Here is a 24598-nt window from a genome sequence, read left to right as displayed (position 1 = left end):
CAGGTACCTGTATTACATGGTAGGAGCACTCAGCCCTTACTCTCAATGAGCTCAGTCAAGCAGAGAATCTACATTGTAGCACAGAAAGCTGGAGAGAGAAGCAGTAATCAACAACTAAAAACCAAGCATTCCCTTTTCCTCAGGAAGTTGTAATTAGTGAATATTAGTTTTCTAGAGGTATAGTTTAAATTTTCTAAAATTTCGAAAGTAAAATTCCTGCAGTGCAGAGGAATTAGATATCTTGATTAGATTATCTAATTTATATCTATGCTCACTTATTATATCCAATATATGAATGTTTCTACCTTACCATTTCAAGTGTTAAATAGTTCTTTATTTGTTACTAGAGGCACCAGTGGGGTCCCTTGGCCTGGTCTGCGGGATCGGGCTGAAACTGGCTCTTCGACATCCCCTGAGGGGCTCCAGGTTGCAAGAGGGTGCAGGCCAGGCCGAGGGACCCCACTAGTGCATGATCCAGGTGGGGAGGAACGCAGGAGGTTGGCCAGCCAGGGAGGGACAGGGAGGGACCGTGGGAGGGCTCCAGGGCATGTCCGGCCTGTCTCACTCAGTCCTGATTGGCCTGACCCCAGCAGCAAGCTAACCTACCAGTTGGAACATCTGCTCCCTGGTGGTCAGTGCACATCATAGCGACTGGTCAACTGGTTGACTGTCTGCCCCCTGACAATCAGTGCACGTCATGGCGAGCAGTTGAGCAGCTTTAGCATATCATTAGCATATTATGCTTTGATTGGTTGAATAGACAACCGGACACTTAGCATATTAGGCTTTTATTATATAGGATATCCCTATAGTCCAGCGGTTCTCAACCTGTGGGTCGCGACCCCTTTGGGGGTCGAACGACCCTTTTACAGGGGTTGCCTAAGACCATCCTGCATATCAGATATTTACATTACGATTCATAACAGTAGCAACATTACAGTTATGAAGTAGCAACAAAAATAATTTTATGGTTGGGTCACAACATGAGGAACTATATTTAAAGGGCCAGAAGATTGAGAACCACTGCTATAGTCTATCAAGAATTTTTAAAAAATATACATATATTATTGATTTTTTACAGAGAGGAAGGGAGATGGATAGAGAGTTAGAAACATCGATGAGAGAGAAACATCAATCAGCTGCCTCCTGCACACCCCCTACTGGGGATGTGCTCACAACGAAGGTACATGCCCTTGACCGGAATCGAACCTGGGACCCTTCAGTCTGCAGGCAGATGCTCTATCCACTGAGCCAAACCGGTTAGGGAAAGAATTTTTTTAACTTAGTGACAATCAAAATAATGAAAAACAAGATAAAAGAAAAATATTTATTTTCTAAGGAGAATTTTACTAAAATATTGATTATAAAAATCCTATTAACTAGGTATGTTTTTCCCCATATGTCTTTTGACAGGGCCCTCTTTGATCAGCTATCCATTCTCTTTGACCAACATATTTTATTCCCTAATCATTCTTTCATAAGGAAACAATATGCCAGCAGTCCCTCCAAGAATCATGTGAAGATCTTCACCAGTTATGTTGCTTTACTGCTTTCATGAGTCTTTTGAGTCTGCTTTGAAAAATGGGTATCACCTATTTTTCTTATCAAAAGTTAAATATCTCTGTCTTTTTCTAAAATGCTTTTCAAAGTTGAGGTTGATGTCTCAATGGAAGTAAAACTGTCTAGAATTCAGGGTCCACACAAAATTCCACTTTTGTACTGGTTTGTCATACACAGTTTCATATACTTTCACCAGGCTAAAAATCAAAAATGGAAAGAATATAAGATGACTCTTGTAAGATTTGGTTTAAGTCTTAACTCTTTCACTCTACAGCTACATAATTTTGGGCAAGTCATTGTCTCATTTCATCTTCTGACTGTTAATTATAAAGTTGCAAAGTAAGTCCTGTGTATGTTATCACCAGGGCTGAAGGGCGCATCAAGTGGTATTATACATGTGAACCAGGTCTGTAAACTTCAAAGTGTTATATAAATAATTTCAGTTTTTACTGCAAAAGACTTTGCAGCCTTGGGGGAATTATCAAATAAGTAGATAATGTTAGAGCTTTTCCCAGTAATTTATTTCCAGTAGAAAAATAAATACACAGATTCTAGACCTTATGTGTGTAGTTCTTTCAGATTCGTTAATTTGGAATGGTGTTATGAACCTTTCCAGGCTAATGATTTGTGTTTATGTGGAGAGATTTATTCCTTTATAAATAAAACTGAGGTAACCTGAGTTATGACAATTTTGATTTACATTGGTGGCTTAGATGGAACACACATCCTTTATGTAAGAGTAGTTAGGCCTTTGAACATTTTTGTACAGATTGTCTAACAAGTATTTTTCAAAAAAAATATTTATTCAGAAAAATCCCTGGTTATATGATAATGAAAACTCATATATCTTTGAAATGTCCTGTGATGACATTTGGCAAGAATCAGTGAGAATCTTCTCAAATATTAGAAAATTCAAAATAAATATGTGTGGGCAAATTCTAAAGGATATTTTATTTTCCTGTTATTTTGTAGTGTTCTGAATCTCAAAATGATACTTACTAGTACTACTTATTATTCTTAGAAATAAAATGTATAATATTATTATTTTTTCATGCTATTGTATTTCACTTTTGACAGCAATATATTTATCTTCTGAATAGCATATATGGGATCTATTTGGTGTATGATCCATGCCTTAAAGTTTTTTACCTTCAAATGATAATGATTGCACAATACTAATTAAGTGCATTCATTTTATTTCAAAATATGGGGAAAACTTATGGAAACATTATTAAGTTTAGTGCATTAGAATTTTCCCATATTTTAATCATTAACTGAAAGAAATGAGTACAAGTAAATTATTGGCACAATATAGTGTCATACAAAACTTCAGACATAAGAAACAATATAAATATAAAATTTATCAAGAAATTTTGACAAATCGCAAGCATGGAAGCAAAATGCTGATATTGAAAATTTTAATAGATTATCATGTGCATAATTAAAGGTCAGGAGGAGGAGAGACTAGAAGCAGAAGGAAATTAGGAGGATGACAAGTGGTTCACAAGGGGTGGAAAAGATAACATATGAAAGAGATTTACAGGAGGTTAAGTGCACAAAGCAATTGGATATTAGGCTGAAGGAATGAAAGAAACCAAGATGCTTTCGGCAATGCTAGATTTCCCAGAAAATAATTGGATATATAAGTCTGTGGTAAGAAATAAATTTATAAGGAATAAGAATATCTTAGAAATGGAATCTTGAGACTATATAAACATATAAGATAAAAATGTAAAGGATGGGAAGAGGTAAGTACCTAAATTCTAACCAGTGGAAAGAATCCCACAAAAAAGATGGAGAATTTCAGGCAGAGAAGATAAACAACCAGAGAGAAAGGATAGAATAAATGTTAAATGTTGCTATTGGATCAAAGAAGATATACCAATAAATTTCCATGGAATAAAATAATGGAGAGATTTTTGGTAACCTTGGCAAAAATATATTTCTGGTGTGATGTAAATAGAAAAAAAATGATGTATTGAGAAGTGAGTGATAGGTGGTCAAAAAAAAATACTAGAATAGAGAGCAGATGGGGGAGTGAGAGACAGAGACGTTTGGAAGGAAACAAGATGATATTTGGGGTTGGGACAATTTGGATTTTATTCATTGTTGATATTTGGATTTATTTTGATTTTTTTGAGATCCTTAGAGGGAGAGAGAAAGGGGGAGAGGAGGGAATTAAGCCTGCAGTGATTGAAAGAGCAAACTGCTACGGAGTCAGAAAAGGTTGAGTTAAGAGCACAGACCTTAGTCTCAGGAGGATGAATATATTTTCCGTAAAAATAGAGAGGAAGAGAAGTAGGAAGAAAGGAAAGTGTTCCACCTGATATTTTCAGTATTCAACTGGCCCCATACATAATCATTAGAATATTAACTAAATTTCCTATGCTGTACTTTACATCCCCATGACTGTTTTGTAACCAATATTCTATACTTCTCAATCCCTTTACCTTTCCACACAATATAAACAAACAAACAAAAAAACAGAAACAGACTCATAGATACCTAGAACAAACTGATGGTTTCCATGAGGAGTGGGGTTGGTGGACTGAGTAAAAAAAGGTGATTGATATTATTTAAAGACTAGGGGCCCGGTGCATGAAATTCGTGCACTGGGTGTAGGGGGGGGGGAGTGTCCCTCAGCCCAGCCTGCCCCCTCTCACATACTGGGAGCCCTCAGGCGTTGACCCCCATCACCCTCCAATCGCAGGATCGGCCCCTTGTCCAGGCCTGACACCTCTGACAGAGGTATCAGGCCTGGGCAGGGGACCCTCATTTCCCCCCATCACTGGTTCTGCCCCCAGCCCAGGCCTGATGCCTCTGGCCCAGGCATCAGGCCTTGGCAGGGGACCCCCAGACCCTTCCGATTGCTGGCTCTGTCCCTTGCCCAGGCCTGATGCCTCAGCCAGAGGCGTAGACCCCCATCACCCTCCGATCACCTGATCGGCCCCTTGCCCAGGCCTGACGCCTCCACCAGAGGTGTCAGGCTTGGACAGGGGACCCCCATCACCCCGCCGATCACTGGCTCTGGCCCCCGCCCAGGCCTGAGGCCTCTGACCCAGGCTTCAGGCCTGGGCAAGGGGACCATCATATCCCCCCAATCCCCGGCTCCGCCCCCCACCCAGGCCTGATGCCTCGGCCAGAGGAGTTGACCCTCATCACCCTCCAATCACCAATCATCGAATCGGCCCCTTGACCAGGCCTGAGGCCTCCGGCAGAGGTGTCAGGCCTGGGCAGGGGACCCCCCCAGCTCCCCGTGGTTGCAGGCTCCGCCCCTGCCCAGGCCTAACGCCTCTGGCTGAGGCGTCCGGCTTGGGCAGCGGGGACCTGCAGCTGCAGCGGCCCCGTGATCGTGGGCTCCACTTTAGGCCCAGGCAAGGGACCCCTAGCTCCCGGGACTGCCAGCTTCGACCATGTCCAGCTCCCATCACTGGCTCCACCCCTACTTCCTGCTATCACTGGCCAGGGCGGCAAAGGCGCCTGATTCTCTGATCATGGCTGGGGGGCAGGGCAAAGGCGGCCCCAGGGCCGCCTTTGCCCTGCCCCCCAGCTCTTAGCTCCCCCCTGGGTTTCCGATCACTGTCAGTGGCAGGGGGCTTCTTCCTGCTTTCCCTTTCGCCTCCCTGCATTGTGCCTACATGTGCAAATTAACCGCCATCTTGTTGACAGTTAACTGCCAATCTTAGTTGGCAGTTAATTTGCATATAGCCCTGATTAGCCAATGAAAAGGGTATCGTCGTACGCCAATTACCATTTTTCTCTTTTATTAGTGTTGATCACTGGAGTTGCTATGGGAAGACTAGAATTTAGGTCAAAGAAGAAAGAATAGACAACTGGGTTGAATGAGATGATGATGGTATTGGCTAGGGTGGTAGAGATGGAAAGAAGTTGACATATTTGGGATATACTTAACCGTAGATTCAGTGAGACTTGTTGATGGATTGACAAGAGAGAAGTCATGGATAATATTTTGATTTTTGGCTTGATGACAGGGGCACTTACTGAGATAGAAAATCCCAGGTTAGGAATGAAATCTCAAATTCTGTTTAACTATAAATAGTTTGAAATATCAATTAAGCACTATGTGACGATATTAAGTAGGGGTTGGACTGATGAGTCTGAAATTCCAGGGAGAGTTAATCTCTATTGCCATCTCCTTACTATGCTTTTCATTTCTCAGTAGCACTTACCACAATCTGACATACTATGTACTTACACTTTATTTATTTACTAGAGGCCCGGTGCACAAAAATTTGTGCACTCAGGGGGGAGGGGAGGTCCCTCAGCCTGGCCTGTGCCCTCTCGAAGTCTGGGACCCCTCGGGAGATAACGACCTGCTGGCTTAGGCCTGCTCCCGGGTGGCAGAGGGCAGGCCCAATCCCTAGGTGCAGCCCCTGGTCGGGCTCAGAGCAGGGCCGATTGGGGAGTTGGGGCACCGTCCCCTGTCACACTCAAGGCAGGGTCGATGGGGAGGTTGTGGAGCAACCCCCTGTCACGCACAGAGCAGGGCCCATCAGGGGGTTGGGGTGCTGCCCTCTATCACCCACAGAGCAGGGCGGATCAGGGGGTTGGGGCGCCGCCACTCTCACACTCAGGGCAGGGCTGATGGGGAGGTTATGGCTCTACCCCGTCACACACAGAGCAGGGCCTGTGGGGGGGGGAGCTCCCCCCTATCAGGCACAGAGCAGGGCCAATAGGGAGGTTGTGGCCCTGCCCCCTGTCACACACAGAGCCGCAGGGCGATCAGGGGGTTTGGGCGCTGCCCCCTGTCACGCTGATCCCAGTGCCGGGAGGCATATTACCCTTTTACTATATAGGACAGAGGCCTGGTGCATGGGTGGGGCCGGCTGGTTTGCCCTGAAGGGTGTCCTGGATCAGGGTGGGGGTCCCCACTGGGGTGCCTGGCCAGTCTGGGTGAGGGGCTGAGGGCTGTTTTCGGGCTGGGGGTGACTGAAGCTCCCAACCGCTCCTTTTTTCCTTTTTTTTTTTTTAATTCTGGGCCAGCTTTAGCTTTGAGGCTTGGCTCCAGCTCTTAGGCCTCCGGCTGAAAGTAGGTTTCTGGCCTTTGCTTACAATGTTGCGAATCTGCTGGCTGAAGTTGGGCGTATTTGTTACAATGTTTCTTAAACTGCAGGCTCAGAGGCAGCGGCAGGCGGGGAACGTTGGTTTCCTCCGTCACTGAGGCAACCAAGCCTCATGTTAGTTTCAAGCTGCCTGGCTGCCGGCCGCCATCTTGGCTGACAGTTAATTTGCATATCTCGCTGATTAGCCAATGAAAAGGGTATCAGTCGTACGCCAATTACCATGTTTCTCTTTTATTAGATAGGATTAACTGCCTTACAGACACAAACATACACACACACACACACACACACACACACGACTATGAGCTTCATAAAGACAAGAACTTAATTTTATCTGCAATGTCCTCAACTATTAGTACTGCACTTAACACTAATAGATTCTTATTATTTTTTGAAAAATAAATATACTCTAGGATGTCCTGCCTTTCACTTAGAGTGTTTATATATTTTGAGGTCCTTTATAATGCCAAAGTGAAGAAATGGTTTTGATCTCAATCGAATTCATGATGCTGATGTCCTCTCCCCTGATTCTTACAGCACTGAAACTCTCTAGGTTACTTCTATGTAATAGCAAGAGACAGAACAGCATTTCTGCAACTTCAAAAGCATGTGAGAACATGTTAGTGTCCTCAAGGCTGCCTAAAGACCATAAGCCAATACACATTATGCACCCATTTAAACGCTGGTACCCTACCTCCTGCCCAGCAATAACCTAGGAGCGAGGACAAGGACCACTGTGTCCCTTTGCTTCTATCTACCCTCCCTCTCTCAGACCTGTGGGTTGTTTTCTTCAGCCCTGTAATGAATGGGCCAGAGGACAATATACAACTGAGAAATATGCAGTTTCCTTTCTCTACACCTTCCCTGTGTTTTCATGATGCCTTTCCTAAGTAATTGTTATGCCTTAAACCCTCTAAATACTTCAAGAGAATGAAGCTTTTGTGACACCCCAGCCAAACACATATTTTTTTTGCTTTCTATTTCATCACATCCTTTTGTATGGTAATTGATCTCAGTAAAATGATCTATGTGCTTGAAAGGGGAAAAGAGAAATGTGAATATGGCAAGAAAGACAAAAAGAACATAGGTTAATATCTTTAAAAATATTATTCTGTTATGCATATATAGATGTTGTCCCTATTTCAGTAAGAGATAAATTTTATTACACTTTTGTAAAACTTTCAAGAGTTTTTAAAATAAGCCTAGTGATCCAGAAAGTAATTCTCATGAAACACGAGCAGTTGTCATATTTCGGATTCATGTCATTGGGGCAGAAGTTCAGGCATAGCGTACTTAGGTACTCTGCTTAGGATCTCAGAAGCCTGCAACCCCAGTGCCAGTTGGAGCTATAGTCTCCATCATAGTCACAACTGGTAAGGCTTCCTGAGGTTGTTGGTAGAATCCATCTCTTTGCACTTTCAGGACCAATATTTTCAAAATGGGGATGCCAGGAAGAGAAGAGAGATAGCAAGAATTAAAAACCTATTTGAAAAAATAAAGACAGAAAACTTCCCTAACCTGGTAAAGAAAATAGACCTACACCTACAAGTCTAGGAAATTCAGAGTCTCAGAAAAGATGAGCACAAAAATGCCAACACCAAGACACATCAAAATTAAAATGCAGCCGAAACCGGTTTGGCTCAGTGGATAGAGCGTCGGCCTGCGGACTGAAAGGTCCCAGGTTCGATTCCGGTCAAGGGCATATACCTGGGTTGCAGGCACATCCCCAGTAGGAGATGTGCAGGAGGCGGCTGATCGATGTTTCTCTCTCATCGATGTTTCTAACTATCTCTCTCCCTTCCTCTCTGTAAAAAATCAATAAAATATATATTTAAATAAAAAAAAATTAAAATGCAAACATTTAAAGGGAATCATAAAAGTAGCAAGAGAAAAGCTGTTAGTTACCTACAAGGGAGCACTCATAAAACTGTCAGCAGAAACATTTCAGGCCAGAAGGAAGTGGCAAGAAATATTCAAAGTGATGAAAAGCAAGGACCTATACACAAGATTAATCTACCCGGCAAAGCTATCATTTAATTCAAAGGAAAGATAAAGACTTTCCCAGATAAGTAAAGGTTAAAGGAGTTCATAACTACCAAACCAGTTATTATAAGAAAACTTAAAGAGTATTTTTTAAGGAGAAAAGGGGAAAAAAGATAAAAAATATGAACAATAAAATGGCAATAAATGTATATGTATCAACAGTTGAATCTTAAAATAAAAATAATTAAACCAGCATTGCAGAAAGATACACACACACACACACACACACACACACACACACTAATATAAGAGAAAGACACAAATTGACCATACCATTGTGACACCCACCAGCCAATCAGGAGTAAGTATGCAAATTAACCCTACAAAGATGGTGGGTTAATTTGCATATGCAGGTCCCGAACGGCGGGAGCAGGGTGGGATGCAGGCATTCTGCACTGCCCCAGCTGCTCTGGGCCTCTGGGCAATGGGGAAGGCGGAAAGGCAGCTCCGGGACAGAACAAAGGCAGAAAGGTGGTTCTGGGCCGGAGTGAAGGCAGTGCCAGCAGCCAGGGGAAGGAAGGCCCATTCTTGCATGAATCTTTGTGCACCAGGCCTCTAGTAGATAGATAGATAGATAGATAGATAGATAGATAGATAGATAGATAGATAGATGATAGATAGATAGATAGATAGATAGATAGATAGATAGATAGATAACATTTTGACAGGTGCCAGATGAGAGGGGTTTGTTGAGTTAGGTGAAAAAGGTGGTGAAAGGATTAGAAGTGCAAATTGGTAGTTACAGAATAATCATGTGGGATGTAAAGTAATGCATAGGAAATATAGCCAGTAATATTCTAAAAACTATGTATGGTGTCAGATGGGTATGAGATTTATCAGGATGATCACCTAGAAGTTATATAATGTCTAATCCCTGGGTGTACAACTACAACTAATATAATATTGTATTGAAAAAATTTTTAAATGTTTAAAAGTGTTTAATTTTATGTTATGTTATTTCACCTCATATTTTTAAAAAGGGGAAAAATACTCCTACATATGTGTTTGGGGTCAACATTTGTAAATAGATAAAGGCAAATGAAATAATCATATACATAATTTTCTCTTTAGTAGTGCCCTTAATCTGCCTTTATTTAATAGTACTTTGAATTACTCTTCATTCCTTATTTCCCACATCTGATTCCAAAGTTTAAGGCACAAAAAGAATGTAATAGCCTTCAATTGCTCTGGGTTATGTTTTTTTGTTTAATTAATACATGATTTAAGTGGTTGGAGATATTTGAGTTTGCTGAGTTGTGTATTAATGGAATACTAAAACAGGCTTTGTCGTATCTTAGTGCCTTCAAACAGCCTCACATTCAATAAGTGAAAACTAATTAAAACTTAAATGTCTTACCACTAAAATACTTACTAACTTAGATGTGATTAAGTGATTAATCATTTGTTCACTGACATCATAAATGTTTTCATCCTGGTGCTAGGTATTATATATTATTTTTAGGTCACTTAGACTGTAGATCATTTTTTACTTCCCTTAGTGTATGTGTTCTGTTTATTTTAAACCATCATCAAAGTTATGGAAGAAACATACGGTCAACAGTTATGTTATAAAAGTCCTTGAAAATTGGGTGAAAATATTCAAATAATGGGGTTATGGAGCTGGTCTCTTACATAGCCTTTAAAGAAGGACATCAATGTTTCAGAATACAAAATATGAAATTCATGTGTAAAATAATACTAGTGCCTGTCTGATTCTCACTTTTATATAAAAAATGTAGAAAAGCTATGGATATTGATTGCTCAATTATCTATGGTTTCATGTTTTTATGAAAGTAAAGAGTTTCATGCAATATATGCCTATTAATATTTCATAATTCATATAGAATATTTCATATAGTTAACAGCCATACTATAAAGTCCTTGAGGTCAGCAGTGTAACATTGTACAATGGAAGTGCTTCCAAAATTATCTTTGGAGTCTGCATTTATATTTCAGACAAAATATTGTGGACATTAAGCAAACTGCTTTTCCTTATCTGTAAAATAGGGATAATTTCCAAATCCATGATTGTTTAACAGTTATACAAATTAATATAAGAATGTGTCTAACATTCTGCCCATTCTCCCTCCCCTATTTCTTCATCCTCACCTGACAAATCACACTGTTCATTCTTTAAGTTCCAGTTTAAATAAGATCACATTTTAGGGGAAAATAATTTCAGTTCTTAGATGATTCCATCCATTACAAATGTCTTTTTACCTCTATATTTTCCATGACTGCCAAATTCACCTCTGCTGTTCCCAAGACTCTTTTTATATCCAGCTACCTACTTGATTTCTCAATGTGGATATCTCCTAGGCATCTTAAAGTTACCATGTTCCCAGCTGAAATCTTGACTCCATAGACTCCTTTTCAGTGTCCCTCATCTCAGTAAGTGGCAAAACCATTTATTTCATTGCTAAGGATAAACTTTTAGAAACATTTTTTTTTTTTATCTAACTAGAGGCCCAGCGTATGAATTTGTGCACCAGTGGGGTCCCTCGGCCTGGCCTGTGGGATCAGGCCGAAACTGGCTCTCCAATATCCCCTGAGAGGTCCCGGATTGAGAGAGGGCACAGGCCAGGCCAAGGGAAACCACTAGTGTACAATCGGGGCCAGGGAGGGACATGGGAGGTTGGCCAGCTGGAAAGGGACTGCGGGAGGGCTCCAGGGTGTGTCCAGCCTGTCTTGCTCAGTCCTGATCAGCCGGACCCCAGCAGCAAGCTAACCTACTGGTCAGAGCATATGCCCCCTCGTGGTCAGTGCACATCATAGCTAGTGGTTGAGCTGTCTTAGCATATCATTAGAATATTACACTTTGATTGGTTGAACAGATGACCAGATGACCGACACTTAGCATATTAGGCTTTTATTATGTAGGATTCTTTACAACCCTTACCCAAAATATCAGAAAATCTGTTGCTACTTTCCAAATATGTCCAGAATTTAACCATTTCTCATCAACCACACTGTCATCATGGCATCCCAATCCACAATTATGATGTTCAGTATATTTCCAGCTTACCCTTTTGCCTCCTAGTAGTCTATTCCTCACATAACAGCCAAAATGAATTGCTTTATTCTTGAGTCACATCGTGCAGTTGATTGTTCAAAACTCTACATGGTTTTCCCTTGTGCTTAAAAGAAACAGCAAAGTTCTTAAAAGGCCAAACAGTCCCTTACTACTCCTTGATCTTATATTCTCTCTCCCTGGCTCTCTGCACTCAAGCCATAGTGGAAATCCTCTGGGTTGTTCTTTGACACTGCCTGCTACTCCTGCCCCGGGGCCTCTGTACAGACTTTTTCCTTTGCTGGGAAGCTTCTTCCAGGTATTCTGAAGGCTCACTTTCGTCAATTCTTTCATGTCTTCTTTTAAATGCCCTGTCCTTTAAAAGGAATAGCCCTTGTCTCTTGCTGTGATTGTTAATTTTATGTGTCAACCTCACTTGGCTATACGTTCAGTTGCTTAGTCAAAAATGGGTTTAGGTGTTTTGTCAAAGTATTTTAAGATATTATTAACATTTAAATCTATAGACTTTGAGTAGCATACATTACCCTCTGTAATGTGTTGTTTCATCTATCACCTGAAAGCTCTAGGAGAAAAAAACAAGTCTCCAAAGAGGAAAGAATTCTTCCTCTCACCTTCAGTCCTGTCGGCATTTTCACCTCCTGCCTCAATCCCCAGCTTGATGGCCTCCTTGCAGAGTTTACACTTGTTAGTCCCACAATCATATGAGCTAATTCCTTAAAATATCTCTCTCTCAGAGAGATACAGAAAGACATATATACACACATATGTATGGGTATGTTTTTGGCTAACATGCATACATACATATATATCCTATTGATTATATTTCTCTGGAGAACCCTGATTGATATCTTTTTATCTTCTTAAACTCTTTTTTCTTTTTTTTCATGTCTCTAATCACTTCCTCACATTACATTTTATATTTCTTTGTTTACTCCTTTATTATTTGACTCCTCTATTTGAAGATAAGCTCAAGAAGGAATAAATTTTCAATGTTATTTTCACTATTGTCATTCTAGAAATTTGGAAAAATCCTTAGCATGTATTTTCCAAAAGAATATATTTCAAAAATATTTTAATGAATCAATGACTAAGCACAAAAGTGAGAAAATATTGTGAGTTGTAATTACTTGAAACAACTCTTTTACTACTAGGTATTAAAATGCATTTGTTACAAATGTCAAGATTTCTTTTTTCTATATCTAAATAATAGAATAATAGGTACATGAAAATATATCACATTATCTCTATTCTGCCTTTTGCAACAATGTGGATAAAACTGGAGAACATTATGCTAAGTGAAATAAGCCAGAGACAGAAAGGCAAATTTTGTATGATCTCACTCATATGTGGAATCTTAAAACAAACAAACAAACAAACAAACAAACCATAAAAACATTGAACTCATAGAAATAGTAGAATAGTGATTCAAAGAGCTGGGGAGTATGGGAAATGGAGAGCTGTCTGTCAAAAGGTACAAACTTTCAGTTATAATATGAACTAGAAGCCCGGTGTACTAAATCTGTGCATGGGGGAGGGAGTGTTCCTCAGCCCAGCCTGCACCCTCTCCAATCTGGGACCCCTCAAAGGATGTCCTACTGCCGGTTTACAGGGATTGGGCCTAAATCGGCAGTCAGACATCCCTCTCGCAATCCGGGTCTGCTGGCTCCTAACTGCTCACCTGCCTGCCTGCCTGATTGCCCCTAACCACTCTGCCTGCCAGCCTGCTTGCCCCCATTGCCCCCACCACCACCAGCCTGATCACCCCCTGCTGGCCTGCTCACTCCAAACTGCCCCCCCACTGTCCTGATCACCTCCAACTGACTTCCACTGATGGCCTGCTTGCCCCCAAATGGTCCCCCTGCTGGTCTGCTTACCCTCAATGGCCCTGCCCTCCACCACCCTGATTACCCACAACTGCCCTCCCCTATTGACCTCTAACTGCCTCTACCTCGGCCCCGCCATTATGGCTTTGTCCAGAAGAACATCCAGAAGGTCTCCTGGAAGGTCTCCCAGTCTAATTAGCATATTACCTTTTTATTAGTATAGATAGAAGCCTGGTGCATGGGTGGGGGCTGGCTGGTTTACACTGAAGGGTGTCCCGGATCAGGGTTGGGGTTCCCTTGGGGCATGGGGCAACCTGGGAAAGGGAACTGTGGTGGTTAGCAGGCTGCCCACACCCCCTTCAGAATGGGGGGTCCCCATTAGGGTGCATGACCAGCCTGGGTGAGGGGCTGATGGCTGCTTGCAAGCTGGCCAAGCCCCCCAGCGAGGACCCACACCCCATGGGGGTGTGGCCAGCCTGAGTGAGGGTCTGAAGGCCATTTTTAGGTTGGCCACACCCCCTTCAGGGTGGAGATCCCCACTGGGGTACCTGGCCAGCCTGGGTGAGGGGCTGATGGCTGTTTGCTGGCTGTCTATGGCCCCAGGCAACCCAGGCTCCCAGACCCTCCTTGAGCGGAGGCCACAGCAGCTGGAAGCAGGTATCTGGGATTTATTTATCTTCTATAATTGAAACTTTGTAGCCTTGAGCATAGCCCAGTCAGCCAGGGCAGGAGGGAAGCTTGGCTTCCTCCATCACCAGGGGCAACGTAAGCTTCCTGTTCGCTCCAGCTCTGTGACCTCTGCCATCTTGGTTGGGTTTAGTTGCATACTTGCTCCTGATTGGATGGTAGGCATGGCTTATGGGTGTGGCTTGTGGGTGTAGCAGAGGTATGGTCAATTTGCATGTTTCTCTTTTATTAGATAAGGTGGTTCTAGGAATCTATGTATAGCATGGTGATTATAGTTAATAATACCTTATTGTATACTTGAAGTCTGCTAAGAGAGATCTTGCATATTCTTGCCACAACACAAAAATGATAGACTTATGATGTGATGAATATATTAATTGCCTTTATTGAGGTAATCATCTCACAATGTATACATGATATATCATCACATTGTACACTTTAAATCTGTACAGTTTTAGTTGTCAATTATACTTCAAGAGAGTTGAAAAATAAAAATAGTAATCAATAAAATGCATTTGTAAGCAAGTTTATTTCCACTTACTCTTCCAGGTGCTGGTATAATTAGAAAATACAGATTCATTTCTATGCATGGGTCTGTATGCACCCCATTCGCTTCTAGCTATCCAGTTTGTTTGGCTACTCATAGGTCTAACTCAGCTTGACTTTATTTCTGACCAACACCTGGGACTCCAAAATTAATTACTTCCTTGACCTTATTAGAGGGCTAATGTTTAGAAGGCCACACAAGCTTATACTTCCCTTTCCCTCAAATTCCCTCCAACATAAGGTTTTGTGTGAAAGGTTTTACTGAAAAGTGGGAGAAAATAAGCAAGAAATATAGGAGAAAATAAAAATAAATCCTTCATAAGAGTTCCCTTATTAATAGGTCTTAGTTCTAAGTTTTGCTTCCCCATTCCAATGCCCAAGCTTCCATCTCCTTCCACTCACAAGTAGAGTCCTTGACTTTCTGCAGTAATTTCTCATGTCCTAAGTCATTCATTCTAGGCAATCATTATTTAGGAGACATCAACTGTAAATTTTAAACATCACAATTTATCTCCTTTACGATCTTTTTTCTAGTTTTAAATGAGTTTACACCTTTTTATTCTCCCCACAGTCATTTTCTTTTGGGTAACTATTAGACAAAACACTAAATGAAAGGAAATATAGATAACAAATGTTTCTGTGTGCATACACATTCAACACTCATTTCAAAGAGTATACATTCAAACTATATTGATGAAAAGAAACAATTTTCAAAAGTCAACATCATCTACAATTATCACCCCTCAGATCCACAATGAAGACAGAATTTTACATTGCTTTGTGGATTGTGAATTCTCCTTCATTTACTGTGGCTTCTAGCCCAGCTCAGGTGTCTACCAATATAAAATTAAATGGGATTTATTGCTAAACTTTATTTTAAAAAGGAACACAATGTTTTTATTGAAGAACAAAGACAAACTTATCTACTCAAGGAGCTGAACAAAGGGTTGGAAACTCAGTTTTGTTGTTGTCATTTTTTCCCTTTTAATCAAAGAATGAGAATCAAATACCTCATATCCTGGGGGAAATTGACTTTTACTAGTAAAAAAAGAAAGATATAAAAGAAAAGAAAATAGTTTTGGAGAAAAATAAGTAAGGCATCATATGGCTATATAAGGACAGTGAAGTATCTAATTAGCCTAAAGTCAATGGGGGTGACACTATGAAACAAAGTCAGCACCAAGGCCTTGCTTTCCTGTAATGTATAAACTCCTCTACAGCAGAGGGAGATGGGGAGGCTACATTAGTTTTGTCCTTGACAAAGGCGGACACATTAGTTTTGTGTGAGAGAGTGACAGCTCTGAAAAGCTCTGTGTCTGACTCAAAAATCCATGTGATAAAAGGTAATTTTTACTTTATTAAAGTCAGTTCTGGAAGATAAAGTTGAGAGTTGGATATGTTTCACATTCTAAAATTACATGGTTCAAAATGTTGAGTCCCTCCTCCTTCTTTTAGAATAAGGAACAAATAAAAACAGTATAATTTTTTAATAAAATGGTAGCTATTCAGAATAGCTTTCCTTAAAAGAAATGCTATTTTGTTGGGCTGTTACTTGTCCCATAGTCAGTAGCTTCCAGCTGAGCCAGGACTCTAAGCAGACCTAGTAGGACACTGCAGGGGGGCCTGCTATCATATATATCATGAGACTGATAACTTATCCTGCACAATATCAGCAAGGCTAGCAATGAGGGTACAAATAAAAGCTGTTATTTTACTTATTTGTAAATTGTTCACTCTACTTTTTGAACAACAATTGTTTAGTTTTTATTTTAAACTAGATTTTATCAATATAAAACATAAGTTTAGTTTGGAAAGAGATGTCACCTCTGTCTGTCAAGTTCTTTCGATGTTTGAGGGAACTATTAAGTTTGCATTTTAGAGAAAGATGTCTATTGTTAGATTGTCCCTTTTAAAATGGGTAGTCACATACTCTGCTATCCTATATAATAAAATCATTGTATGAAAATTGTCTCCATGACCAGAGTTCTTCCAGGAGTTCAACTAGGGGGCAGATCAGCTGGGGGAAGGGAGGGAGTACCAGGCTGGCAGTCGACAGTCACTAAGGACCCTACCAGTGCAAGAATTTTGTGCACTGGACCTCTATTATATAATAATTGAACTCAAATACTCCAATGAGAAACTTCAGTACATATATTGTTCTAGCTGCTATTGTGGAAAATATAGGTGATATGAAGAATCAAAGTTAGAGAGGACTATAATACATAGTACTTTACAAATGTCATTCTAAATGTCTTCCTAAGGCTAATCATTCATTCATTTTTCCACCCAGCAGGCAGTATCATGAGTCCAATGTGTGTCAGGCACTATTCTTAGCACTTGGGATAGTTGTGGATGAAGTAGCCCCAAATCTACCATTTACAGTCTTTTTATTCTGAATCAGGTCACTTGGCAGATAAGTGACAGAGCCAGAATTGACACCCAAGTCTGTCTAGAATTTGGGGCTGGTATATTACTTTTTTCCTCATCTCAATCTGTATTTCCTTTTAAATAGTGGAAAATCCTATCTAAGAAAAAAGTACTATGCAAATTAACTGTCACTCCATCACTCCCTCACTCCATCACTCCCTCACTCAGTCACAAAGATGGTGGTAGCCACGGAGCTGGAGTGAGCAGGAGGCTTGGGTTAACCCAGCGATGGAGGAAGCATATTGCCAGGGGCAACCGAAGCTTCCAGCCAGACCAACATTACAAAGTTTCAATTATAGAAGTTAAATAAATCCCAGATACTTGCTTCCAGCTGGTGGGCGTGGCCAGCCTGAAAACAGCCATAAGCCCCTCACTCAGGCTAGCCAGGCACCCAAGAGGGACCCCACCCCACCCTGAAGGGGGTGTGGCCAGCCTGCAAACAGCCCTCAGCCCCTTATCCAGGCTGGCTACACCCCCATGGGGTGAGGGTTCCCATTGGGGGACTTGACCAGCCTGCAAACAGCCATCAGTCCCTCACCCAGGCTGGCCAAGCAACCCAGTGGGACCCCCCACCCTGATCCAGGAAACCCTTCAGGACAAACCAGCTGGCCCCCACCTGTGTACCAGGCCTCTATCCTATATAATAAAAGGTTAATATGCAAATTGACCCTAACAGCAAAACGACTGGGAATGACTGGTCACTATGACACACACTGACCATCAGGGGGCAGACGCTCAATGCAGGAGCTGCCCCCTGGTGGTCAGTGTGCTCCCACAGGGAGAGCTCTGCTCAGCCACAAGCCAGGCTGACAGATGCCAGCACTGTGGTGGTGGCAGGAGACTCTCCCACCTCCTCAGCAGTGCTAAGGATGTCCGACTGCAGCTTAGGTCTGCTCCCCGTTGGCAAGTGGACATCTCCCGAGTGCTCTGGGGTTGCCAGAGGGATGTCTGCCAGCAGGTGGACATCCCCTGAAGGGTCCCAGACTGCAAGAGGGCACAGGCCAGGCTGAGGAACCCCCCCAAGTGCACAAATTTTTGTGCACTGGGCCTTTAGTGTTTAATTATAAAGGCTCATGTCTTTGAATTCTCCTATAATATTTTATGTGAACAGGACACAGAAGAGTAATGTAGAGATATGCGTACTCAGGGAACTGAGAGTGGCTTATGTCTATGAAATTTACCCTGTTTTTTACAATATCATTTTTATAAAAATACTAGAGGCTCGGTGCACAAAATTCATGCATGGCCGGGGTCCCTAGGCCTGGCTGGCGATCAAAGTATGAGCATCTGGCATGGAAGGACAGGTCCCAGTTGAGCTCTGGGCCCTGGGAAGCACCTGGACCATCGGCCCCCCACATGCCCTCCTCCACCAGAGTCACAGAGCCCCAATCCCCACGCAGAGATGCGGTGAGCACAGCTGGATGTCATGGGCCGGGGCGCTATGTGGGCCTCTGGGCCCCCCAGCGGTGCCATGCAGAAGCCATCTGGGCAGCGCGCTCTCTCCTGACTGGCCTCGCAGACCAGCTCTTGTGTGGCAGGTGGCAGCGATGTCCCTGTGTCCTGGGCCCATGCCCACCACCCTCCATGGCATTTATCCAGAAGAAGCAGCAGGAAAAGCAGCTGCAGTTCTAGTCCAAGGAGTGATGAGCACAGGGATGGGTGGCTGGAGAGGGGCTGCGGGCGGAGAGCAAGGGACCCAGCATGGCACCTGTTCTGAGGCCATGGCCATGAGCACATTCGGTGCCCAGGCGGGGCCCTCAGCTGGAGCCCAGGATCAGGGCAGAGACCAAGCCTGATCAGGGCAGAGACCACCAGGGCAGGAGCCAGACTGGACTGGAACCCACGGGAAACCCAACTGGCCCCTGCGGTCCCAGTGGTTGCAGTCTGGCTCACCTGGAAGAAGCCACACAGGTACAGGGCAGGCTCCTCATGGGCTCCTGGCACCTGAGCACAGGGCATGAACCCTGGCGTCCAGGGAGAGGTTAGCATGGGGAGTGAGAGCAAGCTCAGCAGACACCCCGCATTCTCACCACACCTCTGTCCCCGTCACTCTCACCCCCAGGTAGCCAGCGAGAGGTCATAGCTCCCTGCCTAGGTGCAGCAGGAGGTTGGTCACAGTCACCCACCCCCAGTTCCCCATCCCAGATTGGGTGATCAAGGGCTTCCAGATAATCAGGGCCTGCTGGCCATGGGGAAGGCCAACCGCCATCACAGCAGGTGGGCGATGGGCCAATTGGGGCCTTCCAGCTGCGGGGAGGGACCCAGGAGGTTGGCTGTCAGCCCCGAGGAGGGAGCCAGCACTCAGCCCCCCTGGGAAAGGGGCCACATCCACCACCACCCACCCCCAGTTCCCTATCCCAGTTGGGAGCCTGGCCTCGAACAGGTGATGGGGGCCTGCCAGCCAGGGAGAGGGACTAGGAGGTTGGCCAGCAAACCCTGATCAGGCAATGGGGGCCTGCCAGCCAGGGGGAGGGACCATGGGAGGTTGGACGGCAGGCCACATCCAGCGATTAGGGCCTGCGGGCTGGGGGCAGCTCCTGTGTTGACTGTCTGCCCCCTGGTGGTCAGTATGCATCATAGCAACCAGTCATTCTGGTCATTCCATCATAACAGTTGCTTAAGCTTTTATATATATAGACTAGAGGCCCGGTGCACGAAATTTGTACACTGGGGGTGGGGGTCCCTCAGCCCAGCCTACCCCTCTTATAGTCTGGGAGTCCTCAGGGGATGTCCTCCTGACAGCTTAGGCCTGCTCCCCTTGTGTGTGCCCCGTGTGTGGTGTGTGTCCGCTGGGGGCCTGCCCCCAGCCGTGCCTCGGAGGCTCGGATCAGGCACCCCATGTGTGTGTCTACTGGGGGCCTGCCCCCAGCCGCGCCATTGAGCTCGGAGCAGGCATCCTGTGTGTGTGCGTGTGTGTCCACTGGGGGCCTGTCCCCAGCCGCACCACAGAGGTTCGGAGCAGGTGCCCCTCTGTGTTGATCTCTCAGGCTCAGGCCCTGCCTGCGTGTTGTTCTCTCAGGCTCCGGGCCGAGCCTGGCCCCTCCTCCTGAGCTGGTCATGACCGTGATGGAGTCTTGACCTCATCTGCATATTACTTCTGAATGATGTGCACTATTTGAATTATCATTTTTTTCTAGTATAACTAATTTCTGGGAAGAGACTAGAAACTTCAACTACTACATAACTAATTAGAAAGTTCATCTTCATAATGACTTATTTTGCCATTGACAGTATTTAAAGTATACTTTCATGAACTTCAGTATGATTCAGAATAAGTATTTGAACATTTATAATAATACAGTGTTTCTTAAAAGCATATATTATACAGTGATCATTTAAAAATGCTTATGACATCAATTACGTTTATCACAATGAAATATAAATGCATCAGGCTTTGTTAGAACAGTGCAGAGAGATAGCTCAGAATCAAGAAGGTGGAAGTGAAGATAATTTCCTTTTGCCTTAATAGCTTTAATTGCAGAATACAATAGAATACAGCTGTTCCTTTCTTCAAAGTTCCCTTTCATAGTCTGTCTATAAGCTGTCATATCATGCCTGCTGCCTGACTGTCTTGTCGTCCTATCCTGTTCCACCTGAACAGATTTGTGGTGATATGGGCTGAGTGCTCGTTTCTTTGCTTTAAAATATAAATTCCCCGTGCACTGCTGAATTAGAAATAGTTTAACCTTATGTGTGAAAACTTATTTACTCTGATAAAGGTAATAGGTGCTCTACCTGTATAAATGAAATAAAATCTAATATTTAGAATTGACATTTTACTTAGGAAAAATGAGGATATGCTTTATATATTTCAAAAATAGAAGTACTATGATTTGAATAAGATAACAGATTTCATGTACAGATAACTACAAAGAAAAGCAAAACCTTTATTTGAAAGGTATATGATACTTCTATACAATGACAACAAACTCAATAAAACCAACCACTGAAAAAAAAAATTTCATCAATATAGATGCTTAATTGCAATATATTCTCTAACAGTCTCCTTAAAAAATTAGTTTTTAAATAATTCACTTAACACATCTAGTTTTTGTCTCACCTTTTTAATCCAAATGCATCACACAATTATCAATATCAATAAATGAAACTCAAATTTACTGTTTCTTGTATAAAATGAGTGATTATTAATTGCCATGATGTGTAAATAGAACAGTGCTGTGTTTTCATATTGTTCTCTCTCTTCATCTGCTTATCTGGCAAAGGACAATGGTTCAAATTACTATTAGAATAGTAACTAATGAAAATGTACATAGCATATTTACTTTGCTTTACAATGGTTCATCACTGAGAACACTTAAAAATGTATAAGACAATATTTGAGAGTGTTTCCAGTGTTCACTATACAGTTGTAGGAGTGCACTATTTTCATCGCAGAAAAGTAAACTTTGACCTGATCAGAGACATAAATAAGAATTTGTTTGGAATCTGAGAGACAGACAGTGATACAGAAAGTAATAGCTGGCACCTAATGACTGTGAAGAACTATGAGATCCATCAGATCAACCCATTATCAGTTGAAAGTGACAGTTCTGGAAAACTGTAATTAGGTAGGCATAACTTATCATCGCTTCTAATTATTTCCTTCACTAAATGTCCATCAGTAAATTTAGAATATACATTTTACATTGCAAAGCAGTTTAGTTAGTGCAAGCTAGCTTCTAATATGACTATTGATGGTAGCCTTTATTTTAGGCTGCCAGGTGCAATATTGTTTTATCTTTCATCATTAACTGGGAAGATGTAAAAATCACACGTATTTATTATATTTGCAGGTGATACTGAGCTTAACTTTGTGTATTGTAAATGAGAAGGGATGGGGAAACAGGATAAATAATGATTCAGAAGTAGGAAAAGAGGAAATTGGAAATAAGAATCATATTTTAAAAAATAGTATGATGATGTGCATTAGAAAGATGGCTGAGGAAGAGCAAAAAAAAAGATCCCTTTGGTTCCAGAAAATCTCCAAAAAAAGAGGAAGGCTTATCATGCCCTCAAAGCCACCCAGGCTAAGCGGGCACTTTTGGAAAAGAAGGAGCAGAGGAAAGAAAAAGATATCAGATTTAAGCAACTGGAATGGTTCCTACATGATGCCTGGCGGCAACAACATGACAAAGTGCACCTCAGACAACTAGAAGTGAAACCTTATGGCTTCCAAAGGATCAGTGGAGTGAGCTTAATGGTACAAAGGACCATTGCAAGCCTTCACCTGCAGAAGATTTTCAGTGGTGTCTTTGTTAAAGTGACCCCCCAGACCATAAAAACACTGTGTACAATGGAACCTTATGTGACCTCCAATGGACTTCCAAATCTGAAGTCTGTCCAGGAGCCCATCTTCAAATGTGGGCAAGCCAAGGTCAAGATCATCCCTTTGACAGACAACACAATGATTGAGGAGCATCTGGGGAAATTTGGTGTCATTTGCTTGGAAGACCTCATTCATGAAATTGCCTTCCCAAGGAAGAATTTCCAGGTGATCTCAGGGTTCTTGTGCCCTTTCCACCTCTCAGTGGCCCGTCATGCTCCCAAGAATGGAATGGGCGTCTTCAAGGAGGTGGGCTCCCTGGTTATTGAGGTGAATGCATCAATCAGCTCATCTAGCAGCTGAATTAAACCCAGAATATCTGAACGCACACTGCTTTCGAAGTATGTGTTTTTGTTTTTTGGAATTATCCAGTTTCTTCAAAGTAGATTACTTTCTTCTATATGTTAAGAAACTGGAGGGAAAAAGTCATGGAAAAGATGGTGACGTCCCACTTCCAAAGGAAAAGTCCAGTGTGTTTTCCATGTTGGCCACTGCTGCCACCTCTGGAATCAACCAAGGACAGATGCCCTGGAGGAGAGGGTCCTGCGTCACAGATAGGAGATGTCCTTCTTCATATCTTCTATACTGAAGCATGAATGCAAGACATCATTGGACCCAGCCCAGAGGCATACCTGGACTTTGGGGTTCCTAATGCCTTGTTTTGGAAAGAACTTGAAATATATTTAGAAGAGCACACACATACACAGAAAAAAAATAGTATGATGAAAGAATTGAGAATTATATTTTTTATAAATGAAACCAGTGATCCTTTCCTTATCAATGACTGCCACAAGCAATCTTATATCTATATCAATCCTATATAATAAAAGGCTAATATACAAATATACCAAACAGCGGAACAGCCAATAGCTATTACTTGCACTGACAACCAGGGGTCAAATGCTCAATGCAGGAACTGCCTCCTGCTGGTCAGTGTGCCCCCACAGGGGGAGCGCTGCTCAGCCAGAAGCCAGGCTCATAGCTGGTGAGCACAGCGATGGTGGTGGGATCCTCTCCCATCTCCATGGCAGCACTAAAGATATCTGACTGACAGCTTAGGCCCACTCGTGGGGAGTGGGCCTAAGCCATCAGTTGGACATCCCCTGAAGGCTCCTGGACTGCAAGAGGGCACAGGCCAGGCTGAGGGACACCCCCGCCCCCCGGCCTCCACACCAGTGCACGGATTTTGTGCACCAGGCCTCTTAGTTAATAAATAAGAGAACAAGTGGTAATTTAATCTTTGGGCCAAATGCAGAATGCAGCACATGAGTTTGATTTTCTGAAAGAACCTAAAAAAAATAATAATTTGCTCTTTGCTGAAGGTAGAGCTCCAGGTTCCATGGCCACACTAACCACCAACTTTGTGAAGAAAGGAGCTCCTAATTGTTCCAAGGGAGATGATGGCATGCTCATATTAACACCAGAGGGAAAATTAAAGGCAATGGGTGGAAAGTAGAACAAGAAACATTCAGCTTAATACAAAAGGAAGTACTTTCTAACAATTGCTATTCTTCATGAAGTTGTGAGAACCCCAACACAAAATTATTCTAGCAAAGCCCAGGTAGCTATCTATCATAAATACTTGTGTTTGGATCTCATAATTCATTTTCAGCATATTTTTAATCAATGTCTAATATTGCCTATCCTTGTTCTAAGAGCTCAGGTTACATACAAAAACAAAGTGAAATAATGTTACCATAAATACGCAGCCTATATGAAGATTAATAAAACCAATAAATACAGAAATACACAATTTAATATAGGGATAATGCCACAAAGAAAAATAAAGCCTGACAAAGTTGTTGAGTGTAATGGAAAGAATGCTTAAGGAAAGCCTCTGACAATTTGAGCAGTAACTAGGGGTAGATTGTGAGTCCTTGTAAGCCATCATAACCATGAATTATTTTTTTTAATTTTTATTGAATTTATTAGGATAACATTGGTTAATAAACTTATATAAGTTTTAGGTGTACAATTCTATAATACATCATCTGTATATTGTACTGTGTGTTCACAACCCCAAGTCAAATCTCCTTCCATCACCTAAAGAACACAGTTACATTTTCACAGTGGA

The 24598-nt window shown here is 42.4% G+C and overlaps 1 pseudogene; it reads left to right on the top strand.

The window, feature by feature from the left end:
* Positions 1-22135: 22135 nt before the first annotated feature.
* Positions 22136-22832, top strand: LOC132229335 (large ribosomal subunit protein uL30-like; annotated as a pseudogene).
* Positions 22833-24598: the final 1766 nt, after the last annotated feature.

The sequence above is a fragment of the Myotis daubentonii genome, chromosome 3 (genome assembly GCF_963259705.1).
Source record: "Myotis daubentonii chromosome 3, mMyoDau2.1, whole genome shotgun sequence".
NCBI lineage: Eukaryota > Metazoa > Chordata > Mammalia > Chiroptera > Vespertilionidae > Myotis > Myotis daubentonii.
The sequence above is the reverse complement of the archived record's forward strand: the minus strand, read 5'-3'. Positions and strand labels throughout refer to the sequence as shown.